The following is a 10,113-nucleotide window of genomic DNA, read 5'->3' as shown; positions in this document are numbered from 1 at the left end:
GAAAAAATGTTAAAAATTGTTTAAACAGTAGTGTTATAAAAAAAAGTATTTTGCATTCCGACTAAAGTAAAAAATAGCGGGCGTAGTCGACTGACTGAATAGTGCACGCGGTTGACGACCGGCAGCAACTCCTAAAATTACGTTATACCGTTGATTGAAATATTGATATGGGTTATACCAATACCTCAATCAACGGTTATACCGACCACAAAAATCAACTTTAAAGGGAATCACAAATTTTCGTCATTCCTTATGTTTTCGAGGTCTCCAAATCCGAATATGGAGTTTATTTTTTTCTAGAATTAGTGAAAAATCAAATTTTATGCCAAAATGCGATAAATCAATTTTGATGATTTTTCAATTTTAACTCACTGTATTTTTGGTCGCTGTAAATATTTCCTTTTGAAAATTTTACTGTGCTATCTTTGAAGCATTTAGATAACAATGAGATTTGTCCAAAATGATTAAGCACATTAAAAGAGAAGTTGTTAATTTTTAAACATTTTGTCGTCAGATTTCGTTAGTTTCATGCTTACTTAAAAAAGTTGAGTGACAAACTTTTAAGTTTAAAATTTTAACTAACACAGAAATAAAATATAATTCATGAAGAAGTTTTCCAAAAAAAAGGACATCGCACACATCTTATGGAAAATATAATGTCACTCAAATTCAATAAAATTTATACCAATAGATTCGTTTTAAATTAACGATCAAATCTTATCATTGCGCCAACTCTCTATTTTCAAAAATAAGAGCAGAAATTGATATAAATAAATCTGAAATCAAATGGGTAGGTACATAAGTTAGAGAGAGAAAAATATTTTAAAATACCCAGATTTTCGGTACTCCATAAATCAGCGGATTAGTTTCACTAATCCGCTTAGGCCCAGCGGGATTTAAGCTGTTATGAATAGCACTCAGAGCAATAATGATTGTAGCTAACATTTTATGGACTCCAAAAATGTGATTTCGATAAACTTTAATTGCAATTTGCGCAGTAATTAATCATAATTAAGAGTTGGTGCAATCATAAGAATTGATCGTTAATTTAAAACGAATCTAATCGTATAAATTTTATTGAATTTGAGTGACATTATATTTTCCATAAGATGTGTGAAATTTAAAATATGCAATAAGAAAAATGTTATGTGACTTTATAGACGAGCGGCACACTGGCACACCCCAAAAAAAGCTTATTTCTCGAGATACTGATACTAATTTTGGTAATACTTTATATTTTTGATGGTGCTGAAAACGAAAATTAGGGTTGTTTTGAAAAAATGCCCCTTTTTTTGAAAAAATCACTGTTACGTTAATTAACAACACTAAGATCTGAAATTAACCAATATTTTATAAGAAAAGTCCAAGTTTTTATCAAAGTTTTTAGCAAGAAAAAATGTTAAAAATTGTTAAAAGGTTAGTGTTATAAACAAAAAGTATTTTGCGTTGCGACTAAAGTAAAAAAAAAATATTGGGCGTAGCCGAATGAGAATAAATTCGCGGACTACCATTCGCTAGCGCTAGACCGGTGCAGCCCATTTTTAACATTGACAGTATACCGGATTTGAAGCTTAATATTATATTTATATATTTTGGTAGAAACTTGCATTTTATGAATATTATTATCTTGCACATTTATTTAGTAAAATTATATTTTAAATAAATAAATTTAAAAAATGACAATAAAAAGGCCACTTAAAAAAGGTTTATACATCCCATTAGCTGCTTTGTTTTGTACAATTTTGCAATGAAAATAAGATAAACTTTATTATTTTAATGTGGTACCATAGACAAAAAAAATAGTGAACTTGGTACAGTAGAGCCCGATTGGTAGGTATAGGCCATTTTTTATTCTCTATTTTGAATCCGTGTGTAGTCCAGGCTGTATCGTCGACCCCGTTAGGTAAATTATTCCGATTCTTATTTTTTCCACAAACTTACTCAAAAAAAAGGTCCTTATAACAAATCCAAAGGGTACCAAGAGCTACCGCGGCCGGAAAATTGTTTAAACAATTTTTTCATTAGTTTTCTGTTAACTTATAAAAGTTGGGTAACAAACTGTTTAGTTTATAATTTTAATCAACGCAGCATTAAAACATAGGTCCTGAAGAAGTTTTCTGGAAAATTTCAAGTCAAAATATGGAACAGAAAAAAAGTTACGCGACCTTATAGACGAGTGGTACTCCAAAAAAAAAAACGCTCATTTCTCGAGATATCAACCACACTGTGGTGAATGGCTAATTTTGGTCTTACTTTATGTTTTTGATGGTGCTGAAAATGAAAATGAGTTTTATTTTGAATTTTAGATGGGGAAACATTGTCAAAATCGAAATTTTACCCTAAAAATAAAAAAAAATGAAATCACGTTTTTCTTAAAATTAAAAGTTACACCACCTTTTTTCTATAAAACATTTTGTTCTCTGTACTCTAGATTTTAACATAAAATTAATTAAACAGCTAAATTTCAAATTTTGTCACTCAACTTTTGCGATTAAACTTTGCAGTTCAAGAATCTGCACCTTTTACTTCAAACAATTTATAACTTTCTTTATAGCAAGACAGAAATATTGAAGCAGGTCCCATTGTCTTCAGAATGGTGAGAAATATATACTATAAAAATTTCAGAAAAAATATTAAAATGGAACTGAGTTGTAGCAAGTTAAACGCAAAAAACGTGATTTTTATTTTTAGGGTAAAGTTGCGATTTTGATAATGGTCCCCCACGTAAAATTCAAAACAACCCTAATTTTCGTTTTCAGCACCATCAAAAATATAAAGTACCTATTACCAAAATTAGTATCAGTATCTCGAGAAATAAGCTTTTTTTGGGGTGTGCCAGTGTGCCGCTCGTCTATAAAGTCACATAACATTTTTCCTATTGCATATTTTAAATTAAATTTTTTTGGAAAACTTCTTCATGAATTATATTTTATTTCTGTGTTAGTTAAAATTATAAACTAAAAAGTTTGTCACTCAACTTTTTTAAGTAAGCATGAAACTAACGAAATCTGACGACAAAATGTTTAAAAATTAACAACTTCTCTTTTAATGTGTTTAATCATTTCGGACAAATCTCATTGTTATCTAAATGCTTCAAAGATAGCACAGTAAAATTTTCAAAAGGAAATATTTACAGCGACCAAAAATACAGTGAGTTAAAATTGAAAAATCATCAAAATTGATTTATCGCATTTTGGCATAAAATTTGATTTTTGAACATGTTCCACTAATTCTAGAAAAAAATAAAGTCCATATTCGGATTCGGAGACCTCGAAAACATAAGGAATGATGAAAATTTGTTATTCACTTTAAAGTTGATTTTTGTGGTCGGTATAACGTAATTTTAGGAGTTGCTGCCGGTCGCCAACCGCGCCCACTATTCAGTCAGTCGACTACGCCCGCTATTTTTTACTTTAGTCGGAACGCAAAATTCTTTTTGTTTATAACACTACTGTTTAAACAATTTTTAACATTCTCTCTTGCTAAAAACTTTGACTTTTCTTATAAAATATTGGTTAATTTCAGATCTTAGTGTTGTTAATTAACGTAACAGTGATATTTTCAAAAAAAGGGGCTATCTCAGACCCCTAGGGTCGTACGACCTAATTTTTTTTTTACAAGTTGTGTATTTTAACCAACTTTCCGTATTTTTTATTGCCATTTAATTTGATCTAATTTCTACGAAATTATTGTAATTGTTTAAAAGCTTAAAAACTGCTATTTATTAACAAATAATTTTGTGTACGTATATGTAATTTTTTTTCACTTTTTTTTCATACGCTGTTAGTATACATCTTAACGAAGGAAATGAGCCCCGGATTATTGAGATACATTCAGCCATATTAACTGGACCAGCCTCAAAAATTAGCTCGTTTTTCAAAAAATTTTATAAACAAATTCAATTTTGCGAAAACTATTTAACAGATCTGGACCATTTTTTGCACACCATTCAAACACCATAATGCCCTCAATTTTAGTTATATTAAAACATATTCTAATAAACAATAAAATTGTTATTAATAATATTCAAAAACAGTGATTTTGTCTTCCGTTTTGCAATAACTTTTTTGTTTATTAACCGATTTTCATTTAGCGTATCTCATTCGATGTAACTTTTTTTTCTGAAAAAGTTATCTGTTGACGTCAAATTTCTAAATAAACAAGTTTTTAAGTTATGAGCAAAAAACTAACTTTGACGTTTTGATTGTTTATTTAAAAAATGTTCCACTAAAAAATTGATGAATCCCAAGATGGTAGTCTTTTTGTAATATCTCATACTACACATTTCAACTGTCAAACCTCGTCTTTTCCGTTATGTCTAGAAAAAACCTAACTTGATTGGCCTATAAAGCTGAATTCTTACCTTGCTTAAATCATTCGTTAAACCTAATTTGTTTACACGCTGGCTCAATTGAGGTGGATTCAGTAATTTTTTCGGCAGTTTGGAACGTTGCTATTCTTTTATTTCCTCATCGACACATCGTTCGGACACACAACTAATTTCAAGATGAGACATCTCCGCTAAAATCCAAGAGACAATAATTTATTTTTCCCTTATTGCTTAGCTCCCAAGTTTCTCCATCATAAGTAGTGATGCTTTCAAAAATTACTTTGTATAGCATTATTTTTGTTGTATTCGAATTTTTGTTTTATCGTTCAGCAACGAGTTTAGTTGGCATATTTATTTTTACCTTGCCGAATTTTATTTGTGATATCTTGGTTGCTTTTTTTCCGTTTGCTGTGAGAGTGACGCCCAAGTGTTAAACGAACGAACATGTAATTAATTTTGTTTGTAGCTATTGTAAGGTTCCATTTTAAGTATTTCTCGTGTAATTTTCTAAATATGTAACAGCTGTCGTCTCATCTACCGATCATCTGCAAAGAGTTAACTGTACAAGGTATCATCTACGGGAATTCTCATGTCACGACACTCGGTGCTAATGAATACCTATAATTTAACTCTATTTTTATACAGAATTCTTGAGAAATACTGTTTCCGACTTTGACTGAACTACTACTATCCTCATATAGTTTTCTAATTGCTAGGACATACTTATTACTGTTGCCGAAATTTTGAATTACTACAACTTACCTAGCCGGACTGCATCGTATTAATTTTGTATGTCTATAGATGTTAGGTACATACACTGCACTTCCTCGTTCTACCCTGCTTGTTTCAATTAGAAACTTTAAAGTGAATATATCATCAAAACATGAGCGTCTCAGTCTAAAACCATTCTGCTCTTCCAGATGTATTATTCCGGTATAGTTTGTGGAGTGGTTAGTGGTTATACATACTCATTAGAAAGCTGATTAAACTTTTCCAAAAATATGCACAGAAAATCCTATTAACCCGAGGAACAGAGAGACTAAGTAAAACAATTTATTGTTTATAGATTCTTTCTGAATATGTTTTGTTCTAAAGTTTTTTCTGGAACGACTGGAATTATTAATCGTATAAAATACATAGGAAATTCCAATCAAGCTAACATATTAACTGCAATTAATCCTTATCCCGCCCGGGAACAGTCGCGCTCTTTTCTATCACGTAATCGGTAGCGCGTTAAATTTTATCTAACAATACGAATTTACAACAAATTTTTAGTTTATAGCATTTTTATTTATTTTTATGTTCTTCTTCTTAAAGTGCCTATCCGTTCCGGATGTTGGCGATCATCATGGCTATCTTGACTTTGTTTACCGCAGCGCGGAACAGTTCAGTGGTAGTGGTGTTATACCACTTTCGTAAATTTTGAAGCCAGGAAATGCGTCTTCTTCCCGGTCCTCTTTTACCATTTACCTTCCCTTGGAGAATCAGTTGGAGAAGGCCGTAACGTTCTTGGTTTCTCATTACATGTCCTAGATATTCTAATTTTTTTGTTTTGATGGTTATGAGAATTTCACACTCTTTCCCCATTCTACGCAGGACTTCCACATTAGTAATTCGGTCAACCCAGGATATACGTAAGATGCGCCTATAACACCACATTTCGAAAGCTCGAGCCGATTCATAGATGCAACAGTTAGTGTCCACGCTTCCATTCCGTAAAGCAGAACTGTGAATATATAGCTTTTCAACAGACGGTATTTTGTTTTCAATGATATGTCTCGACTGTTGAAAATGGGTCTCATTCTAACGTATGCTGCTTTCGCTTTTATTATTCGCTGTTTAATTTCTGTCGAGTGGTCCCATTGGCTATTTAAATTCGTACCCAGATATGTATATTGCTCAACTCTCTCGATATTCTGTTGGTTGACTGTAAGTTGAGCGTTTAATATTGGTTTTTTACTAATTGTCATAAATTTGGTCTTCTTTATGTTAAGAGCTAGTCCATATCTGTTGCTGACTTCTGTTATACGATTTGTTAATATCTGTAAATCATTCAGCTTATCGGCGAAAACTATGGTGTCATCTGCATATCTAATGTTATTCAACCATTCACCATTTATTAATACTCCCTTCGGACAACCGTCTAAAGCTTCCTTAAATATCCATTCAGAGTAAATATTGAATAGTAGTGGAGATCAGGGCCGCGTTTAGGTCAATTGACGCCCTAGGCAATTCTCTAGTAGCCCTTCAAACATGTACCATTTTTGCCAAAAAAAATTGCAGAAATTTTTATTTAAATAAGAATACACTAAAAATGGATTTAAACTACGATGTTTATAATATAAACTTTATATTATACCTATAACAGAAAAAATTGTCATTCCAGTTCGATCACATCAGAGACTTCTTTTCAAAAAAAGACTTTTCAAAAATAAATTTTTCTCTGGACAAAATCGATAAATTGTTACGTTCTTGCGTCATACTTGATGGGAAATTATTTTTAATTCTTGACATTTTCGAAAATAACCTTTCAGCGGAAAGCTGAATGCTGCAAATGTATAATAATGAATATATTATACAGTGAGCACGTAAAGGTTGGAATAAATTCATTTTCTCGAGAACGGACGATTTTGGAAAAAAAATCCCGAAACAGGTCAATTTTTATTTTTAAATTGCGACTTTTTGGAATATGAATCATACTAGTGACGTCACCCATCTGGGCGTGATGACGTAATCGATGATTTTTTTAAATGAGAACAGGGGTCGTGTGATAGCTCATTTGAAAGGTAATACAATTATCTATTCAGTAATATACACATTAGTATAATTACTTATACACGGTGTCCAAAAAATATTTTTTTATTTAAATTTATTGACATAAAAAGAAGAATGTGTGTAATTTATTTAACTCAAAATACATTTTAGTGCTATCATAAAACAAGAAATAATGTTTATTTAACAAGTAAATATTGTTTTTTGCCTAAATTCAATATTAAAGTCGCCACTCACCTTCCTCTTGACAGTTTGAACATTTAATTTAAGCGAAAAGCAATGATTATTTTTCAAATAAACATTTTTTTCTGTTTTCTGAGAGCAGTAAAATGTATTTTTGACTAAAAAAATTACATGCATTCTTCTTTTTATGTTAATAAATTTAATTAAAAAAACATTTCTTTTAGACACCTTGTCTAATTATGTAAATGTTTATATTACTGAATATATAATTAAATTACCTTTCAAATAAGCTATCACACGACCCCTATTCCTATTTAAAAAAATCATCGATGACGTCATCACGCCCAGATGGGTGACGTCACTAATATGATATATATGCCAAAAAGTCGTAATTTAAAAATAAAAATGGACCTGTTTCGGGATTTTTTTCCAAAATCATCCATTCTCGAGAAAACGAATTTATTCCAACCTTTACGTGCTCACTGTATAAAATGAATATTTATAGAAATGAATAAAGCAATGTCAAAATTAGGGAAAATATCTTTCAATCCACTTAGTGCAGTCTGAAGTTTTTAGAACCTCCATCGATTTTCATGAAAATTGGTGAGTAGTTAGAGGATACCTAAAGGAGCAAAGGGGACATGATGCCAACTTGCGCTTTTACCGTGGTGGTAAAATTATTATTTTTTAAATAATACCATAAATCGATAGAGAGACAAATTCAAAGCAAAATTTGTTATACAAAGTTATTAATATAAATCAATACTTTATGAGTTATTAAAGATCAAAGATTTTAGTTTTTCTTAAAAAAATGCATGTTTTAAAGCTGTTTTTCACGTATAACTCAAAAATTGTAAACTTTTACAAAAAAGTTATTATTACCAAAATTGAAGATAATAAAAAAGCTGAATACTCTCCTCACTTAAAGAACTAAACTAATGTTAATTTAAAGTGTGTTATGGGTAATTGAATGTATATTTTTTTTAATGAGTACTCAAATCTAAGTATTCAAGCTAAAATAACGGGAAAACGATGCATTTTATAAAATATACCTTCTAAACACTTGTCAAAGTACTTCGGAGCACCTATCAAATGAGCTCCAGTAGAAGTTAATAGCATCACAATTAAGCAAGTTATGATGAAAATAAGAGAACCCTTTAGAACTTTATAGGAAGAAGTGAAAAATAAAACATAAGTACGCCATTTCCACAAAAATTAAAATTTATAGTAATCCTTAGAAGAATTTTTTTATATTAGCATAAGTAATTATTTCAATAATTTTGAAGGTTTAGAATGCACATTTTTGAAAAACAGTTATAATTTTAAAAAATCAGAAATTCTAAAATTATCGTAATCTTTGATACTCCAAAAATACTCAATATATGTAAAAAGTGATATATGTATAACCAAATTTTAGTTTTTTCTGTATCAAATATTTTACCTTTTTACTATTTTTGTAGGGTAAAAAATAACCGAGATAGAAACGATTAAAGCTTAAATTTGGCTGCGAGAACCATGTAACCGGGGCCATTTAACCTTTTATTTTTAAAAAAGTAAGGGGTTTAAAAGATTAAATTCAACGTAATTTAATAACCATTAATATGAACTTTCAAATGGTTTTTAGTCAAACCTGATATCGTAAAAATTAACGGAGTTATTAAAAAAAAACAATAACTTTTTTGGAAAAAATTTTAAAATATAAATTATGAAAAATATTTTCTGCATAAATTTTAATGCTATCAACTTGTTCGGTGGCTCATTTGATAGATATTACTAAGTACTTTGACAAATGTTTGATAAGGTTGTGTTATAAAATGCATCATTTTCCTGTTATTTAAGCGTGAATACTTAGATTTGGGTACTCGCCGAAAAAAATATACATTCAATTACCTTTAACTCACTTTTAGTTAACATTAAAAGGTTTTTCCATTAAGGAGTTTATTTAATTTTTTTATTAGCTTCAATTTTGGTAATAACTTTTTTGTAAAATCTTATAGTTTTTGAGTTATTTATGAAAAATCGGTTAAAAACATGCATTTTTCTCAAGAAAAATGAAAATCTTTGATCTTGAGTCACTCAAAAAGTTTTGAATTATTTTAATAACTTTATATAACAAATTCTTTGTCTCTTTATCGAATTTTGGGATTATTTTTAATACAATAATCCACTCCTAGGGTAAAAGCGCAAGTTGGCACCATGCCACCTTTGTTCCTTGAGATATCCTCTAACCACTCACCAATTTTCATGCAAATTGACCGAGGTTCAACGAAATCGGAGGTAGTATCTCATATCCTCCTTCAGTGACTGCACCAACTCTTCTTTTTTAAATAGTAAGATAAGTATGTCAATTGGTGATTTTATTGTGGTATCCAAATCACCCTTTGAGTGAATGCATTCATGTATGAATGATGTATCTTGGTCGTCTTTATTTTGTATCAGATTTTCAGCTTCTTTAATAATTTCTTCATTGCTTAATTTTGACAAATATGTTAATAACACGAAAACGTTGATAAATAAGTCGATAAAATTCCAAACGTCTATTCAGGTCTCTTATCAGAGTGTCGATTATAATATAGAATGTGTGGATCTTCATCTCATCACTAGCCGAAAAGTTTGGTTCATCATCGGCCCCCTCGTCAAATTGAATTTTTGTTTTTCTGTTTCTTATTTCTTTATATGTTTTATATGGGCACAATTTTTTTGGTTTCCTTGCGGTAAAGTAATTTGAAAGAGCTTTATAATCTTTAATGACAGAACCCAGATCTATAATTTTTAAATAAAAATATTTTTTTGTACAGTATTTTTGCCACCCTCTCATAATGTGCCGC

The sequence above is a fragment of the Diabrotica virgifera genome, chromosome 5 (genome assembly GCF_917563875.1).
Source record: "Diabrotica virgifera virgifera chromosome 5, PGI_DIABVI_V3a".
In the NCBI taxonomy this organism is placed as follows: Eukaryota; Metazoa; Arthropoda; class Insecta; order Coleoptera; family Chrysomelidae; genus Diabrotica; species Diabrotica virgifera.
Note: the sequence above shows the minus strand (reverse complement) of the source record.